Source organism: Vulpes vulpes, chromosome 3, assembly GCF_048418805.1.
Source record: "Vulpes vulpes isolate BD-2025 chromosome 3, VulVul3, whole genome shotgun sequence".
In the NCBI taxonomy this organism is placed as follows: domain Eukaryota; kingdom Metazoa; phylum Chordata; class Mammalia; order Carnivora; family Canidae; genus Vulpes; species Vulpes vulpes.
Window position 1 is genome coordinate 117,077,951 of NC_132782.1, and position 20,368 is coordinate 117,098,318.

The window sequence follows — 20,368 nt, forward strand, 5'->3', positions numbered from 1 at the left end:
TCACCCCTCCCTCGCACCCAGCCCTTCCTTGAATCCCTGCCGGAATCCCAGAGGCCGCCAGCCCTGGCACAGGGCACAGCCAACTGACTCATCTGCAAAACCACAGCCTCCTCAACCCCACTCACTCCAGCTGCATCTGGTTCTCTTCGAGCCCGCTCCCCTCTCCGGCCAAGCCGGCCCCACTCCAGCTAAGGGGAGGATGACCTGTCGGCCCAGGCCGGGACCGTCGCACCACTGAACCAGTTGTTCAGGCCGCTCATCATAGACTCCTCCATGATACGTGTGGTGTCATGCTCTGCCTGGCACCTCCCGACCACTGTCCCCAAGCCACTCCTGCAGCCAAAGGGGGCTTTTCCAAAAGCGAGCACGACCACCTCGCAAGCCAGCTTCAAGGCTTCGGCGGCTGGGCGGTCCCTGGCCAGAAGGCCTTGCCCTGCAGCCGGGCATTCAGGCCCCCACGGGCACATAGCCCAGGTACATCTCCCTCTCATTCTTCCTCTCGCCATCTACCCGGAGGACTCCCGATTCCCTGAAAGGCTCTGCTCTGCCACCCTGCCTTTGTCCCTGCAATTCCCACCCCCGGGATGCCTTGCCTTTCATGTCTGGTCTGGCTTTTTCATCCTTAAGGGACCTGCCCTCTAGGCCTTTCCTGACCTCCCAGAAAGGTGTGATAGTTCCTACCACCCCAGGATGCCTGGGTGGCCCCATGGTCAAGCATCTGCCCTCCCTGCTGTGATCCCGGGGTTCTGAGATCGAGTCCCACATCCACTCCCCGCAAGGAGCTTGCTTCTCCCTTTGCCTGTGTCTCTGCCTCTCTCTTGCATGAATAAATAAAATCTTTTATCTAAATAAATAATTTTTAAAAATTCCTACACCGCTCATAGGTGCCAGCAAGATCCCTGTCCCAACAGTCTCAGGAGCTCGGCAGGCCTTGCATACAGACTGCAGGATCCCAGCAGCCCACCACTGCCCACCGCGACCCACCACCACGCTGGTAGTGAGGCAACAGAGACAAGGCTGAGGGAGATCATGAGGCCTGCTGACTGAGTGGGCACCTGACCTGGATGCCCTACAGATTTAACCCTCGAAGAGAAGAATAGGAAGCCTCTGGATGGTGTCCGGGGGCCATCCTCATTAGCTCCAGCCCTGACATCCCTGCCTCCTCACCCAACCCTACCCTGGCTGGGGTCACCAAGCAGGCAACAACCTGGAGGCGCCTAGTCTCCAAGGGAGACCTCCTCTGTATCCACCCCCAAGACTTTTCCAACCCTCTCCCCCGCTGCCCTCTGCCCCTTTTAGAGCCGGTTACCCACGGTCTGAGACTTGTGACCCCCTGGGGGCCCTGGGGATGAGAAAAGTAGTCTGATGACCCCAAGGTCAAGAAGGAGAAAAACCACACAAAAATGTCTGGTGGGATGAGGGGTTGGGGGGCACCAGTTATGCTAAGAATGAAGACCCTGGAGTAAACTCACCTGATTCAAATGCTGCTACTGGCCCTGGGTGAGACCTCCCTGAGTCCTGCTCTCCTTGTCTGTAGAATGGGCTAACAACCGTGCCTATATAGTGCTCAGCACGGAGCTAGTGAATGGCGGCCACACCAGACCTGAGACAGCTGCCCCCTTGCCTGGGAGACTGTGGGCAGCCCCTTCCCCTTTGGGCTGCAGCCATTTGGCTGTACGAAAAGGATGGATGGGCCCCCACACCTCATAGGTCTGTGGCAGAATCAGTGGGTTCATCAGTAGGAGGTGTCCCCATGGACACACACGGACTCTCTGCTCAGGCCCCCAGGGCCAGAAATCACATGCCCCTCCACCCCCCGACCAGCAGCACTGAAGACAAGACTATAAGGCCACACAGCCAGCCCACCGCGCATCCCTTGAACACTCTCCGCATTGCTCAGGCACTTGGGCTCCTAGCTCTTGACCTTTCCCCTATCTTGCTGTGTCCTCCCTTCCCTTGGCATCCCCAAAGGCTCGTTCCTTCCCCTGCTGAGCACACTTGCCTGCCTTAACCTACTTCTGGCTGGTGAAGCTGGCGCTGCCAAGGCCATGATGCCTTGATGCCTCATAGTCTTGCGAAGGCCAAAGTGTTCGATGACCATCTGAGTTCCTAAAAGCCATGGTCTAATGCTGGGGTTGGGGAGCTCTTCTCCCGTATACCCACCACATCTCCACCACCCATGGTCCTCCCTTGCAGGTGCCACCCTCAGCAAAGCTGTATCAGAGGCTCAGCTCTCCACTTACTAGCTGGGTGGACTCTGTAAAATGAGGATATCTCCCTCGAGGATAGATGCTACGGTGCTTTACCAGCAGTAGGGAGGCCGATCTCTCACCCTGCTACAAGGAGAGAAGGGGAGTCTATCCGCCCTGTGCTCAGAACCAGTTGAACTGAGCTGCCAGCCCTGCCTAAGAGGACAGAACAGAGCCAGGCAGCAGGGGCCTAAGTGCCCAAACAGAGGTCATAAAGCAAAGACAACACTGGCAGCTCTTGTCCCAAAAGGCAGACCCGAGAAGATACAATCTTTTAATTACATGCTCAGGCTTCCTGGGCTGCCAGCCAGGGTACACCCAGCTCTCGGCCTCCTCCACAGGCCCAGCAGAAACACTGCCTCCCTCTGCCCTGACCCTCTCTGCAGAAAAAGGGGATCAGGGCCCCTGAGACAGGGGAAAGGAGGCAGCAGACTCAGTAGAGGCTGGACGTGAGCTCCTGTCTGAGGAGTGGGTAGAGGTGAGGGACAGCTGTGGGGTCCAGATCAATTCAGGACTCCCCCTCATAACACACCCACTCATGCCCTGCCAAGTCCTGGGTGGGGTAGGGGGGTGAGAACAGCAGCAATCCTGCCCTCCCACCCTAGCCCCTGCCCCCGCGACATCCAAACCCTCCGGTCAGGCTTCCCTGGAGGACAGTTCCTTAGCCAGGCAGGTTACAGAAGCATTAAGCAGCCCTGTGGACAGACGAGCAGAGAGGGGTGGGTGCTGCTATGTTAGACCGGGAGCCCCTCCTCTCCTGCCCAAAGTACTTGCAATGTTTGTTCAATGTGCTAGTGTTGCTGGGCAAAAACATGGGTTTCCTTCCGCCTCCGAAGGATCCTGGCACCAATGCCAAGAGCCCCACCTGTCTCCCATGGGCCCCACAGGGGAGGGGCTCTGCCCTTGCTGGGCAAGGCAGTGTCTCTGTAAGTCCAACAAGCCTGGGATGAGTATTTTTCTAACCCCAAAGGAACAGAATCTCAGCCAGAGGGTATGGGTGGGCAGGAGGTGCAGACCGTGAGGGTTGGATTTGGCTGCTTAGGCCTTGGTGCCTGCCTCTGAGGAAGCCTGGATTTGTAAAGCAGTTAGGCGTTTACAAAGGGCTTTCGCATTCCAAATGCATCTGATCCCTTGGCTTACAGCGGGGAAGTCTGGGATCCAGAGAGAGGACTACCTGAGAGAGCGAGGAGGAGGCCAGGTCTCTTCACTCCAAGTTCTAGGCTATGCTCGTCTCAACTAGCCAGGCCAGCCCAGCACAGATGCAGCCAGAGTGAGTGCCAGTCCTCTGCACCCCAGGGCAAAGGGGGAGGGGGCCTCCTGCCCCCCTCCTCAGCAAAGGGAGAAGGAGGAGGCTGCTTGGCTCCCCTTCTGGTCTCAGTACCCACAGCCATCTCAAAGCACCCAGTGTTTTTACCCACCCACCTGTCAGGTAAGCATGAGCAGGAGGAAGCCAGGTTTGCCCCATGCCCTGACCTAGAGACCTTACACTGGCTTCTCCTGGGCACCCACCAGAGGCCTGTGCCCAGAAGGGACAGGATCACTCCCCACCCTGCTCACAATCACACCTTTGCAAAGGCTGCAGCAGGAAGACAAGGTGGACGGCAGAAGGGGAGCGTTGGCTGGGGAAAGCCTCTCTAGGCCACCGCAGCCCCAACCTGGAGAGAGCCCATGGCTCCCCTGCTGGGGAGGCCCCAGTACCAGCCTCGGTCCCTGCCCAAGACAGCTCGCTTTGCACGGAGGAAAGATCTCAGCCACTGCCCAAGACAGCTCGCTTTGCACGGAGGAAAGATCTCAGCCACCAGCCCACTCCCTGGAGCCACCCCACTCCAGCCAGCTAACACACACTCTGGGAGGTAAGAGCCCTTACACCCTGCAGCCCTTCCACAGAGGTTCAAACCCCAGCTCAGCCACCCATTAGCTGTGTGACTTTGGGCAAGCTTTAAACCTCTCTGTTTTCTCATCTATAAAATGAGAATAATACAGTCCCTGCCCCATAGGATAAGTCCTTGGAAGTATATGAGTTAATTCAAGTAGGGTGTTCAGGACAGTGCCTGACACATCGTGAGAACTACATAAGTGGTTTAATATTACAGTTGACACTTGAACAATGTGGGGCCAGGGGTGCTGACCTCCAGTGCAGTAAAAAATCCATGTACAACTTCTGACTCCCTCAAAAACTTAACTACAAACAGCTTCCTATTGACCAGAAGCCTTACTGATAACACAGTCAACTAACACATTTTGTATGCTTTTGTGTATTCTATACCGCATCCTCAGAATAAAACAAAGTAAGCTAGCAAAAAGAAAACATTCTTAGGAAAAATCACAAGGGGTAAAAAATACGTTTACGTTTATGGTTCTGTGCTGCATTTTTTCCTAAAAATCCGCATGTAGGTGGACCCATGCAGTTCAAATTTGTTGTTCGAGGGTCAGCGGTACTTTTTTTTTTTTTTTTTTTTTAATTTATGATAGTCACAGAGAGAGAGAGAGAGAGAGGCAGAGACACAGGCAGAGGGAGAAGCAGGCTCCATGCACCGGGAGCCCGACATGGGATTCGATCCTGGGTCTCAGGATCGCGCCTTGGGCCAAAGGCAGGCGCCAAACTGCTGCGCGACCCAGGAATCCCGGTCAGCTGTACTATTATTGTTCTTACTATTTTCTGAGCCAAAAGACACTATGGATATCAGAGCACGCAAAAGCCCAAGCCCTAGGGGAGGTTCCGTAGGAGGCGAGGAGGAGGCCTGTTATGCAAGGGACTGTCACCTTCCGCCTTCCGTGCAAGCGCGGCTCACCAAGGGGATTACGTCAGGTGGAAACTGCCATTAATGGTAGTTCCCTCTCTGGCCAGTCACACACCTACAGAGCACGAGGAGGTGAGAAATGTTACTACTCTAAGAGTGAGAAATGTGATGACCGGCACAATTCCATTTTTAGAACATGGAAGTTATTTCGAGCAGAGGGTTGGCCGGGCATTATTTTTTTTAATAGTGCCTGTACTCTAACAGCCCATGTGTGCCCACCCTGAGGAGAAACCAGGGCACAGTGGGGGAGCCTGCCATGCCTCTGGGGTTGGTTGCCAGGCAACCCCTCTGCTCTCTGACGGGAGCTGAGGGCGCTGAGGGCGGTGCAGAGCCAGGGGTGGGCTTCCCGGCCCCCTGCCACCCTGCTCACAAGTGCGGGAGCTCATTAGATGTCTTGGAAGCCCTCTCTGGGGTGCCCGAGAAGCAGCCTCTCTTTCTTCTTGGCCTGAGCAGTGTGTCCTGGGGAAGGCAAATCAGGAAAGAGCATTTTACACAGCTTGCACGCTTTGCTTTCTAAAACCATATTAGTTTACTACAGCTGATGTAACAAATTATTGTGAAACTGCTGGCTTAACAGAAATGTATTCTTTCACAGTACTGGAGGCCAGAAGTCCAAAATCAGTATGACTGGGCTCAAATCAAGGTGTCAGGAAGGCTGTGCTGTCTCCGGAAGCTTCAGGGGACGATCTGTTCCTTTGTGGCTGCTGCTGGCTGCTGGCATTCCTTGGCTTGTGGCCTTGTCACTCTACTCTCTGCTTCTCTGGTCACACTGCCTTCTTTTCTGTGTCAAGTCTCTTGACACCTCTTCCTCTCTCTTATGAGGGCACTTGTGATTGCACCGAGGGCCCACCTGGATAATCCAAAAGCATCTTCCTATCTCAAGATTCTTGACTTAGTCTTATATCTGCTAAGACCTGTTTTCCATATACAGTAACATTTATAGATTCCAAGGAATTAGAATCTGATCTCTTTGGCGATCCTTAATCGGCCAATGCCATCCAAACCATGACTTCCCCCAACAAAACCAGACAGCAGGTCACCACTAAGCCTCCTGGCATCCTGCACCATCACTTTCTACCTGGGACCACACACCTGGGTAGGGACAACTGCCCACATGGCTCTGACCCTGAGGCCCTGCCCATCTGGGACGTGACCTGTAAGACCTGCAAATAGGCCAGGCCTGGGGCTTCTGGCTGCAAGGATGTGGGACTGCTCACTAAAGCAATGACAGCTCCCTTCAGACCTCCAGTCACCGCCACAAAAGGACATAGGGAGGTACACTCCAGGGCCCAGGACTGTCAGAAGTTAAAGAATATATATTTTAAAATAACACCATAAAATTTCAATAATGAAAGGAGAAAAAATAGAAAATACCAATCCTTCAGAATCCTAGCCCTCAGAGACAATGTAAAAGAAATTGTTGTATTAAGAGATCTTCCTTCTAGACCTTTTTCTATTCAGATAGTACCAGATATACATATAGCTTTAACGAATGGAAATGAATTTATACTATACATATTGTTCTTCAACCTGGCTTTTTCCATAAATAACATACTGTGGATGCCTTCCAGGGCGGTTCGGGTAGCGGTTCCCCCACCTTCCCGAAGGCCGAGGCGGACCAGAGGGCAGCGGGTTGTTCCTAGATTTTCAGCTGGACCCACGCGGTGAGTTCGGAATCACTGGTACGCGGTCGGCTCGCGTTGCTGTGAGAGGCTCCAAAGATGGGGAGGCGTTTGTCTTCCTCCACACGACTCCAGCCTGCCCGCAAGGCCGGCCAGCCTCCGGTGAAGGACGTCGGGGCTTCCCAAGCTCCCAGGAAGAATTAATAGGCCTCTGTTTTCCACGGCGGAGCCTCACAGGGTCGGGGAACAGGCCTGTCGGGAAGGGGGCTCCGTGCGTGTGGAGGGGCTTCCCCGAGGGCGCCCGGCACCTCCGCCCGGGGCCGACGCAGGGGAGAGGACAGGCCGCACTGCCGCCTGCCTGGGGAAGGCCACCCGCCTCGGGAAGGCCGCCTGCCTCAGAAAGCCGCCTGCCTGGGGAAGGCAGCCCGCCTCGGGAAGGCCGCCTGCCTCAGAAAGCCGCCTGCCTGGGGAAGGCCACCCGCCTCGGGAAGGCCGCCTGCCTCAGAAAGCCGCCTGCCTGGGGAAGGCAGCCCGCCCCGGGGACGCCGCCCGCGTCGGGAAGGCCGCCTGCCTGGGGAAGGCCGCCCGCGTCGGGAAGGCCGCCGGCGGCAGCGCGGAATTCAGGTGCGGTTTCATCCGGAGGTTCGCAATGTCATCAGGCTCTGGTTTCATTTTTCTGTGATTTTCTTGGCTCAGTTTGGCCCTGCGGCCTAGCTTCGCCCACAGACTCACTTCCCTCCCTATAGTAAATGAGCCAGGGCACTTCCAGGGCCCAGTCACCCCGCTGCCGCGCCCGCCGGCCTCAGCGTCTGCCCCTGCCCCCACCCCCGCCCGAGACACTTCCTGATTGGACCAGCGTGAGGCACGTGCCACCACTGACCAATCGCTGTTGAGCAGGTGGGCGGGCTTACAGTGCAGGGCGCCTGCTCCAGCTCTGGGGTTAGGGATACGCGTGGCACTGGAAGTCTTCAGAGGGATTTTCTAATAAAAATTAGGAGGTTGGGGGGCACCTAGGGAGCTCAGTGGTTGAACGCCTGCCTTCCGCTCAGGTCCAAACTGGTAGAGCCGAACACTGAACACTCGAGTGTAGGAGGAGGATACTCCCTTAAGACGCACCACGAATGTCCTGATGTGAATGTATACCGCTATTCTAGAATAAGTTCCTGGGAGTGGAACTGCTGGGTCAAAGGTCTTGTGAATTCAGACTGAAATAGATATTGCTCAATTGCCCTCCAAAAAAGGTTTTTGTGTTTTCTTTCCCCACCAATTTCTCCTTCCAACAATATGATCTGTGAAAAGGTCCATTAACCCACATCTTCTCAGCACTAAATATTATTTATCTCTCTAATGCTTTGCCATCCTGATAGATTTTGTGTTTGTTTATATTTAGGTTCAGTTTGCCAGCATATAGTATAACACCCAGTGCTCATCCATCAAGTCATACTGATAGATTTAATTTGATTTTGAAAACTCTAAGGTCGGGTGAACATCTTTTCACCCACTTATTAATTAATCATAAGTCCTCTGCTGTGGATTACCCGCTTGTGGTCTTTGCTTTTTTTTTTCTCTCTCTCTATTGAGTTATTTATCTTTCTGTTACTGACTTGTGCAAGCTCTTTGTAGATTAGGGATACAAACTCTTTGTTTTACTCCTGGAAATATTTTCTGCAGCTTGTCCTTTGTGTTTTGACTTTGTGTATAGAGCTTTTGTTGAGAGAACTTGACAAATTTTATGTCGTTAAATGTATCAGGCTTTTTCGGTTTTCTGCTTAAAAAGGTCTTAGTCACTTTAAAATAACAAAACAATGGTCACCCATGTTTTCTTTCATGACCTCTGTGGTTTCTTTTTCTATTTATGTATTTTATTTATCTGGAACTTATTATATTATACATGTGAGGCAGGGGTGAATTTCGTTTTTACAAAGAGATAGCCAATTTAGATGTTAAGAACTTGGTGAGATTCTAGACCCTCTTTCACTGTCCTGTGGTTTGATTTTTGCTAACATCTGTTTCCATGGGGTGATTAGATAGGTTAGCAGGAAAGTGGTTGGTGTTTGTCTTCAAGTTCAGGGTCACTCCAGAAAGAGAGAAGAAGCAAGACTGGGACAGTCTTCAGACACCATTGGGAAGATGGTGTGCGGTGCCCAGAGGAGGGGAAGCAGGTGAGCCCCTGCAGCAAAGAAGAAAGAAGGAGGGTCCAACTGAGATAAGCCTGTATGTCCAGTTGGTGGACCCTCTTTGTGCTGAACACCAAATCAACCTAATTAAGATTGATGACAAGAAACTAGGGGAATGAGTGGGCCTTTGTAAAACTGACAAAGAGAAAACCCCACGATGTGGCCAGTTGCAGTTGTGTGGTGATTAAGGACGATGACAAAGGACGTCCTTGAGTAATCCTTCAAATGCAAGAAATGAACAAATTAAAAAACCTGATTCTCCTTCCAAAGGAAGGAAAGGAAAGGGAAGAGAAGGGAAAGGAAGGGAAGGGAAGGGAAGGATGCTTCTCTTGAGAAGAGTTTAGAGAGTAAGAGAAAGACCACTGCACCCCAGACCCCATACCAGGGAGCATTCTGTACTCTCGCCACCTGCTTTGCAGTCTTTCAGTCCAGAAGTCTGGGCTCCTCGGTGTGTGTTCCTTCACAAGTATTTACTGACCACCTACTCTGAGCTCAAGAAAGGACCATCATCTCTGGTATAGCAATAATGGAAGTTTGTAATAATAACTCTGAGGCAGCGCTGGGTGTGGAGCCTGCTTGGGATTCTCTCTCTCCCTCTGCCCCCACCTCAAGTTGTGCTTTCTCTCTCTCTCTAAAAAAAAAAAAAGCATTAAAAAAAATAATAACCCTGAGCCTGAGGCAGCAAGAAGAGCACTTGTGAGGAATCCGCCAAGCTGCAGGAGGTCATTTTAGGAAGATTCCCTTGAGGGGCGCCTGGGTGGCTCAGTGGTTGAGCATCTGCCTTTGGCTCAGGGTGTGATCCTGGGGCCCTGGGATTGAGTCCCACGTCGGACTTCCTGCAAGGAGCCTGCTTCTCCCTCTGCCTGAGTCTCTGCCTCTCTCTGTGTCTCTCATGAATAAATAAATAAAATTAAAAAAAAAAAAAAGGGATCCCTGGGTGGCGCAGTGGTTTGGCGCCTGCCTTTGGCCCAGGGCGTGATCCTGGAGACCCTGGATCGAATCCCACGTTGGGCTCCCGGTGCATGGAGCCTGCTTCTCCCTCTGCCTGTGTCTCTGCCTCTCTCTCTCTCTCTCTCTCTCTGTGTGTGACTATCATAAATAAATAAAAATTAAAAAAATAAAATCTTTAAAAAAAAAAAGATTTCCTTCAGACATGGTATTCAAAATTTTGTTCTTGAGATCTGAAAAAGTAATTCCCTGACTCTATTGGAAAAAGCAAAATGGCTCATTACTAAGAGTCATGCCCACCTGCGCTTTCCCTGACTGTGCTGCTGCCCATTCAGGAGAGGTCAGAGGTCAGAACCCCCCCCCCCCAGGGACTGGCACCACCGGCAGCAGGCATCTTGGCTGCCCCCCTGTGCCCCAGCAGAGGCTGGAGTCCGAAGGCTCCCCAGCAGCTAGCCTCAGTAGTTTCCACAGTAGCACGGTACATCTGTTCCTGTGTGTCCGCAGGGCTCTGGAATCATCTTCTATGTGACCTTGGGACAGCACAGATCATGCATCTGGGTGCAGTGGGTGCCCCGAGAATGCCCCGTGGATCGGCAATGGTGGAGAGCCGGGCGTGGTGCCAGCCTAGGGCCAAGCCTCCCGGGACCTCAGCAGGTAAGGGCGGCCCAGGTGCAGCCTGCAGGAGCACCTGGGCCCTCACCTCCGCTTCCCTGCGCACAGGGTCGGCTGAGAAACGGCCATCGGCACCCAGGCCCTGTCTGCGGGCCTGCCTGCGGGCCTCCCTGCTGGGCGCCAGAGCTCCGGGGGCAGCTGCTCCTCCCCAGAGCCTCAGCAGCTTACAGGCCCGTGGGTCACCCACCCGCATTCCTGGAGCCTGTCCTGCTGACTCACTGGGCCCCCGCAGCCCGGCCGAGAGGAGGGGGCAGCTGCATCAGGACCCAGGAATGCTTCTGAGTCTCCACCGCTCAGCCGGGATGATGACCAGGAAGTGGACGGTCTGAGGGCCCAAGTGGCTCCTCTGTCCCTGCCTGAGTCACAGCCAGGCCTTCGTTAATCCCATTTCCCAGAACATGCTTTACCCGCCCCCTCCCCCGCTGCTTGGGTTGAAGCAGCCTCCACAGCTCGCCCTGCGGTTGGCCTTCCACAGGGCCTGCCATCGGACGTGTCTCGCAATCGCCGATGGCCTGAGTTCTCACGTGCCGAGGACCAGGGTCGAATGTACGGTAGTTGTGTAGAGTGGTGTGAGTCTGTGTGTGACTGCATGGGTTTTAGAATCCCCGGGTGTAACTGTGTTTGGCCCGGTGCGATTAATGCAGATGAATGGGTGAGCGTGCACGTGTGTGGATAAGGCTCACTGTGTGCCATGTGTGGGAGCCCGTGTGGCTGTATGTCGTGGCCTATGGATGCATGCTGGCCTCTGGTTATGTGTGATTCCGCATGGCTGCGTACTGCTGAGTGTCACAGTGTGCAAGGCCGGGGATGGGCTTCGTGTGATTCCTCAGGACCACGTGTGTTCTGTGCCACGGGCCCAAGGAGGTCAGGGGTCTGCAGCACGTAAGAGAGAGACGTGAGTGTCTATCCGTTGTGCACTTTCCCCTTTTCTAGCTTCAGCCCCTGAGGAGCCCATACGGACTCCCACTTATGAAAGGAAGTGGAACTAGGCCGTAGAAGGCTCTTCCCCCCGGGGTCACTGACCGCTTTGAGAGTGGTTTCTTGGAAGTCAGGCCGGGCTTCAGGGCGATGCCAGCCCATCAGAGCCCTCGTAGCAGCTGGCTCCCGACGCTGACAGAGTCTCAGCCCAGGCCTGGCTGGGGGCCAGGCTGCCTCCCACCCCTCCAGGGACACAGCCAGCTTCTGTCAGCCCTGGCCATCTGCTCTCACCCTCCCCATACCTAATCCTGGTGCAGAGGGAACACAGGCCCCCAGCTCCCCTTCTCTTCCCACCCTGAAGACAAGCACATGCCTTTTAAGGGGCTTACCACTGAGCCTTTCAGGGAAAGCGCAGTGAGTAACAAAGGCATCCTGCATGTTTCACATGTTTCCGACTTTAAGCATCTATTAGAGTCCCGGCTCCTGGATGACTGCCTCCACTCCGCTACCTGCAGAGGGTGGGTGATCTTCTTGTCTGACTTGCCTTAAAGGGACCCACCTACCCCAGGATAGGTGACCCCACCAAGGTAGGACCCTCCTCACCACTACCCCTCCCACAGCTGAGGCGTGTTCTCTGCCTCTCTGAAGCGACTCCAGCTCCCAGGGCTGTGGCTCTGTCCAGAAATGAAAGACGTGATCCCTCTGGTTTCTCTTCTGCAGATTAGACTCAGGCAATAGCGGCCCAGATGTGCACGCCTCATACAGCCTCTGTGGCTGCTATGGAGGGAATCTTTGTGCTTAGGGGCCAATCATTCACCATTGCTAGTATGGGCCAGGCTGAGGATGAGTGATGTGATACATATTCCACTGAAGGAGCACCCACAAGGGAGAAAGTGCTGGAAGCGGGGGCAGAGGGAAAGAAGAAATGAGGAGCTGGGGCATCAGAGCATCCTGCATGGAGGCCTGGGTTAGGGGCAGGAAAAGTGTGCCCCCCACCCCCAGCACCAGTGAGCCCACAGACCCGGGTGTGAGGGGAGTTGTAGGGAGAAGACTTTGGACCAGCAGTTCAGGACACTTAGGTTCCAGTAGCTGTGTGACCAGGGAAAGCCACTTTCCCTCTCTGAGCTTTGGTTCATCCTCCTTGAAGACTGAGACAGCAGAGGAAAAATGTGAAGTGTAGAGTCAGAGGCATGAGTCTGTGCTCAACAAACATGACTCCTCATCCAGGAACCTGAAGACAGTTGTCAACTCCTTCCCAGGGGCCAAGACCTTTCCCCAGCTCAGACGGTCCATTTACGAAGGAATCTGTCTTTTCTTCCCTCATCAGCACAGGCAGGGCCCACCATACCCAGGTCCCATGGAGACCCTGCTGAAACCTGGGGGTGAAGGCAGGGGACTAAACAGTAGGAAGGGAAGAAATCTGGGAGTGGAGTGAGGTGGGCAGACATGGTGACAAGGGCTGCAGGGCTTCCCTAGGTTGAACGTGACATTGGTCCTGCTCCTCCCTGACTTATCCATCCGACCTGCACCTGCTCCCTCCTTCCCCACCAACCACCACATGTTCCCTAGGGCTATAGCTCTGACTCAGATCATTCTGCTTGGTGCTGTGGCTCAACATAAGTGGAGTTTCCAAGCGAAAGTCAATATCCTAGGCCCACCAGAGGCTAGAAAAATTAGTAAGACACAGGCCCTATATGCCAAGAATTTTTAACCACAATTGCCAAGAATACCTATTTGATCACATTAGTTAATACTATTTGACAAATTCAACTGCCTTCAAGATCTAGACAGCATCGGTGGCTGAAGCAAGCTGGTGGAAGGCAGTAAGGAATGGTGGGACCTGTGGACCAACCCTGGGACAACACGTCCTATTTCAGAGTGGGCCAAAGAAAAGACAGCTGCTGCCAGACACCTGTTGTGACATGTTCTCAGTTCTTAGCAAGTGCCAGACACTGTGTGAAGTGCTCTCGTATATTATTTTCCTTCATTCTCTCAAGAATTCTTTGAGAGAGGGAATAGTATTGTAGGAGACAAAGTCTAAAGTGACCGGTATGATCCCTATATCCTCGTGTTCATGCCTTTGTGTAATCTCCTCCACTTGAGTGTGGGCAGGATCTGTGACTTGTTTCTAACCAAGATAATAACCAATATGCCAACATCCAAGCAATACTTGCAGAGGCAGCGGGATATCCCTCCCATGATTACCTTACATTAGAAAAGACTCGGTTGTTCTTGCAGATTGGTACAGAGACTTCCTCTCTTGCTGATATTAAAGAAGAAAGCTGCCAAGTTCTGAGAGAGCCTCTGGAGAGGGCTCCTGGCCAGGAGCTGTGGGTAGCCTCTAGGAGCAAGGGCAGCCTCCAGCCTGCCGCCAACAAAAAGATTTCAGACCCACCACCACAAGGAGATGACTTGTGTCAGCAGCCTGTGTGAACCCGCCAGCAGATGCATCCCCACCGGAGGGTCCAGATGAGAGCCCAGCCCTGGCTAACAACCTTGACACCTTGGCCTCGCAGAGGACCCCATTAGGCTGCCCCCAGACTCCTGACCCACTGACACTATGGATTACCAGTATGCATTGTTCTAAATTGCTAAGTTTATGATAATTTATGATGAAGCGAGCGAAAGTGAATAAAAGTATTATCCCCATCTTACAGATGAGGATCTAAAGCTCAGAGGCTGATCAGCCATATGATGACTATGAGCCACAGCAGGGACCAGCCCCAGCCTCCAGACTGCAGGCTGACATTCTCTCCAGGACTCCGCCTGCAGTGCTGGCCGTTGTTCTCTGTGTGGCTGCCTAGATAGGAGAGGAGTAATCTACATGGCTTTGATTCAGTGACCATTTTTTCATTTCAATTCAACAATTTGTTGTACTCCCACCATGTGCCCAGCACTGTGCCAGGCATGGGTGATATAGCAGAGAGCAGCACAGATATAGGACCTGCTTTTGGGGGAGCAGAAGCTACAGTGAGGGACATAAAGGATGACAAGTGCTATCAGTGTGATGAGGGTTTCAGAACAAGGAGGAATGGGATGAACTGGGAGCACGTAGTAGGGCAACCAGCCTCAGTTCAAGGCCAGGGACAGTGTCCTTGAGGAAGTAGCATGTAGGTCCCTTGGGGGTAGGCCTGGTAGGGAGTCATCCCCTCTGCATGGAGAGCAAGTGAGTGGGCGGGTGACTGGGTAAGCTTTCTTGGTCATGGGTCCCCAGGGAATAAGGCTCTCCCAGCAACGTGAAATCATCCTGTTTCTGTGCATTGGCTTCCAAGACATCTTGTCCCAAGGACCCAGGGCCTCTATGACTGGCCAGTGACGCTCGTGATTCTGGAGCATGCTTCCTGAATGCATCATGGGTGGATGGGCAAAGGTAGGGGTGGCTTAGCCGTGACTCTTATCCCGTAATCATGCCTGGACATCTGGCAGGGGAAGAACTGCAGGTGGGAGTGGGAAGCAAAGCAGGCAGATGAGGAGCAGTGAGGGTAGGAGCAGAGCCAGAGGAAAGCGCAGGAATGAGAAAGCGGGCCCTGCATGAGCCCAGCTGCAGTGTGCAATGGCTCAGCAGACCCAGGGTCCTGCCAATGAGTGGGCAGCATGATATGGCTCAGGCAAGGTCCCAGCAGGAGGCAGATGGCACACTGAGATCGGGCCATCCGAGGGGCATGCAATAAAGGGACTATTTTCAAGGGCCAGAAGCTGGACCAATAGCAGTAGTCTGTGCACTGTGCACTGCTGTGCCGGATGGGGTGAGAGGTGGAGCGGGTGACTACAACCCCTCTGGGAAGAGCCGACCCCTGATAGGAGCCGTGGCCACAGCTCAGCCAGATCACAGCCACCCCAAGGCAGGTTTGGAGGGGTAGGAGGACTAATCACTGTGCATTCTTGTTCCTCTCTGCCTCCCACATGCTGTCAGTGCTCCTCCCTGATCAGGGTGCAGAGTGAGGGCACCTACCCCTGTCCCCCACCCACCCCCAGCCCCATGCAATCCCCACAGGCCCACCTCAGTGCACAGAGCAGGGAAGAGAAGTTGGGGAACAGACTGGAAGTGAGAAGAAACTCAATCCCAACCCCGTCCTTTACCAGCCAGGAACTCTGTACAAGCTCTTTGAACTTCTTGGGCCTCAGTTTCCCCCTCCATAAAAAGGGGATGCTGAGCATGCTTATATTCAGTTGTTCTGGGTTTGAAATGTGAAGATGTGTTCAAGAATTCCACCTTGGAACCCTGCACCCGTTGGCTGGCTGCTGGCCTTGGTTCCTAAGAGTTCAGCAACAAGAACACAAAATCGGGGCCACTGAAAAGCCAGACAGACACCAGTCCAGAAACCCCGGACATCAAACAACACACTGGATGAGAAGCTTGCTCAGCAGGTCCAGTATCTGCCAGGGTTGGAACCCAGAAGCATTCTGTCTCCCTACAGGGGCCTGAGGGGTGCACATACACACACACATATGCACACACGTACACACACATGCACACACACAGGCACCACCAGGAGGGTGGTGCCCTGCATCTTAGCCCCTCCAGAGAGAAGCAGCACAGGGCCTGCCTGCAGCCCAGGGTCTGCACCTGGGTGTCTGAGGTGGGTGGAGCAGTGAAAGCAGCCCTAAGGCCCCAGCACTGCCTAGAATCCCCGGCCCTGCTGCAAAGACACTTGGCAGCCCTAGGCCACCTCCCCGGGGTAGAAATCCTCCCATGCGCCCCCACACGTATGTCACTTAGGTGAGACCCCAGCAGCAACAGGGTGGCCCTGCCTGGAACAGGCCTCCGAGCCTCGGGGACAGATTCTGGGGCCCACCTCAGCCTACCGGTGACATGACATCAATGCCCAGAACAAAGGCCCTTGGTGAGAGCCACAGGCCTCTGCCCTTTAATGCTTTATCACCCACATCTCAGGTTCACAGGAAGAGGGCTTTGAAAGCAACAGCATCAGATCTGCAATACCACTGCGGTCAGGTTTTTTCAGATGAAAGGAAACCAAAGTGGATCGAAGAACTGCAGGTACAGCAGATTAAGGCCCCACCGGGTGGCAAGGGACCCAAGGGGAGGGCAGGAAGGCCTAGAGAGGTCCATCCCAGGAGGAGCAGGAGGCGTTGCTCAGTCTCCCTCAAAAGCAATCCCCAGGTGAAAGGAGGCAGGCCTGCCCCTTATGTTCCCCAGGTTGACAGATGATGACTTGGTGCATGACAGGAGCAAGCAGAGGCAAAGGGGTCACTTGGAGGCCTGAGAAGAGCACAGTGCTTCCTGGCACCCACGCCTTGTCCTCCTCCAGCTCCTCTGCCCTGGGAGGCCCTGGCTGCACTGAGGGTGAGCCCCAGACCACCACCAGCATCCCCAAACCCCTGCACTGCTGGGGACTCGCCTGCTGGCACCCAGACCGGCAGGAACCTCCTGATTGCCCACCCAGCTGGGCTCCAGCGTGGAACTCCAGCTTCAGAGCCTGATGGGCACTCTCCCTTCCCTAAGTCACGCCTTCCCTGCTGTTTCTTACAACTCGGGAGCACCCGAGAATCCAAATGGGAAACATTAAGTTTCTGTGTCTCCTTCCTATGAGACTGTGATGGAATTTACCAAGTCACTTGTAGAAAGCCTGGGCTGTAAACTTTATTTCACTGCCCTATTTTCCTTTCTCTTCATGTTCCTGGCTTCTTTTCCATTTATTTCATATTGTTGTGTTGAATGTATACTTTTTTAAAAACTTTTTTTTTTAAGTTGTGAAACGTTCCAAAAAATTTAGAAACACATAGGAAATCATATAATGAACACCCTGCTATCCACCTACCAGCTTTGTGAATTCTTAACATATTGCCAATTTGGTTTCATTGTGCTGGTGGTGGTGGTGGTGGTGGGAAGATGTAACTAACAAAATTTACCATTTCTTAACCATTTCAATTTCTTTAAGAAACCTAGTGTTATGCATACAGTTAAAGGGCCTGTGGCCTCTCTTCCATTCCCTTCCCTTCTTCCCTAGGAATAATCATCACTCTGAATTTGATTCTCTTACTAAAGTGATACATGTAGGACACCTGGGTGGCTCAGTCAGTTAAGCATCTGCCTTCGGCTTGGGTCATGATCCTGGAGGCCCAGGATCAGCCCTGCACCACAGGGAGTCTGCTTCTCCCTCTGCTCCTCCCCCTGCTCGTGTTCTCTTTCTCCCTCACTCACTCTCTCTCATAAATAAATACATAAATAGATAAATAAATAAATAAATCTTTTTAAAAAGTGATACATGGGATACATGTTTTATAATGAAAACAATCCATACAGTAGAGAAGGACATAAAGCAAAAAGCAAGAATCCTACTCCCCACAACCTTAAACTCACTCCCCCTGAAGTGCTCATTGTTAAAACTTTCTATGACTCTTTCCAGGTATTTTAAAACACATGGCAAATTATATTTGCTTGTTTTATTTCTTGACAGAGATGAATTTGCACTATGTACTGTGTTCTCCAATTTGCCTTTTGTTTCTGGTTACTGTAGCTCATTGGACCCTCTTCCGTGTGAGTACTGATAAATCCACCATATTCTTTCTAACAACTGCGTGGGATTCTATTTTATTTAGTAGTTTCCCATGGAGGGGCATTTAGGTGGTTTCCAGCATTTAGCTCTTCTAAACAAGCCTGCACTGAACATCCTTGACATATAGTTTTACTCACTTGTGGGAATATTGTATATCTGTAAATACCTAGAGGTACAGTTTCTGGATAAAAGGATACTGAGCATTTGACATCTTAAAAGATATTACCAATTCCCCCCCCCCAATAAAAATGATCCATTTAAACACCAATCAATGATGTATGAGAGTCCTGTCTCTCCACATCGCCAAGACCGTGTCTTTCCATACCACTGTCAGTCTTTTATTTATCTTCTTCTGTGAACTGTCTGCTATTGTCTTTCCCCTAGCATTTTATGGGTTTATTCTTACATTTTTGAATCTTTGATCCATCTGGAATTAATTTTAGATGCACAGTGAGATAGACATTCTTTTCAATTAACAATTATTGTTTTTCCTACTCTGTAAATAGATGGAATTAAATACCAAGATAAAGAGAAAAGCAGATTTCTCTCCACTCCTTACAGACCACTGCTACCTGATTTTGCCTCCCCACTTAGAACTAGCCCACCTCGAGGCTCTAGGTTAAGAAATGGAACACTATCTCTGCCCACGCTGTCTTTATAGTGGATGGGCTGAACACAGATGCTCCACAAACATCCAATCAGTCATTCAACAAATAGCCAACCAATGGAATTTTGTTTTCTCCCTCTGAGGAGAAATATATTGCACACGTAGGAAGAGGGGGTACACTGGGTATCTGGTGGTCAGAGGAGTAGCTGCGGCAGACTGTAAAAAATTCACTCAAACCCTTTGTCCCTCTTCCATTGTAACGGAGTTGATGCCAGGCTTGTGGCTGCCTAACTAGGAACAGTGTCCCCAGCTTTGTGAATTTACCTGGAGCCATAAAACTACATCCTCAGTAGGGGAACGTGAGCAAAGCAGGCATGTGTCCCTTGGCCTATAATGGCTTTCAAATATGACACCAATTCTTCAACCCTCTTCCTGTGGATGGCAAGCATCTTAAGGTGGAGGCATCTATGACCCCTCCACTTGGATGAACCTGGGCAGTCTTTAACTCCAATGTGACTTCTAAGACTGGGGCATAGAGGTTTCTATCTTATTCTCCAAGAACTCTTGCTCTTAGAGCCCTGAGCATCTATAAGGCAGTCTAACTTTCCTGAGGCCACTGAACTGGAGAGGCCACATGTTGGTGCCCTGGTATAGGCCTAGCTGAGCCTAGTCTTTCAATCAAGCACTGGGTAAGTGAAGATGCCTCTAGATCATTTAATTCCCAACCATTTGAGTCACATTCAGTCTTAGCTGTGGCCCCAGACTATAAAGTAGAGAGATAAGACCCCCTCCGGGTGTTCTGTCCAAATTCTCCAGCATTCCTCACAGCCCCACAGAATCTGTGAGGATAATGAAATGGTTGATGCTTTAGAACACTAAATGTCAGGACAGTTCATTATTCAGTAATAGATCACTGGAACCACTCTAAGACCTAGAAAATTCACACACACACACACACACACACACACACACACACACACACACACCATACACACCATCTTCCTGCTGGCTCCAACCCAGGGGTAGCAATGACCTGCTTCAACTATGCAGATGGCAACTCCTAGGGATGACCGAACCACAGCATGGAGGGAATCCAGGTCCTTTAGGGACCCCTGTCTCATCTGTCCCCAGATGGGACACTGCTGTCAGCTGATGAGAAACACTCACTTCAAGGATTACATGAGAAAGGAATGAATGTCTTTCTGCCTTCAGACAAACAAACAAAACAAAGATAGAGCAGCGAGCAAGGCAGACATGGTCCATGTCCTCTGGGAAATTCTGTCTTTGACTGGGGAGGAAGCAGGAGGGAGGGGACACAACGCCAGGTCAAGCCTCCTGGATTATACAATTGGTTATTTAATGGCAGGTGTAATATGTCCTAGGCAGAGGTGTACAGGGAGCTGTAAAAATAATTCACAGGGCTCTGACCCAATGTGGGTGGACATGGAAGCTAGCCCTGAGGAAGTGATCCTTGACCAGATGGATGAGTAAAAATTAAGTGAGATGGTAGAGAAGGAGGAGGGGAAGACGGTTCTGGCACCAGAAGTGGGTAGAGCATGTGCAAAGACACAAGTTTGAGAAACTGCCAAAAAAAAAAAAAAAAAAAGCCAATGAGAGCCTTGTGGGTCAGGCTCTCAGATACGATCTCTAAGAAATGAGAATTCAAGAGGTAATTCCAGCAAGAGAGTCAGCTTCTAGAAGCTGTGTGGGGAACAGACTGGGGACAGGGAGCAGTCAGGAATCTGATAGAGACACCATCGATGGTATAGGCTGTGGAGATAAACTGGGTGATTACATTTGAGAGACTTTTGGGAGGTGGTTAATAGGATTTGGGAGGTAAGGCAACTCACTGAGAG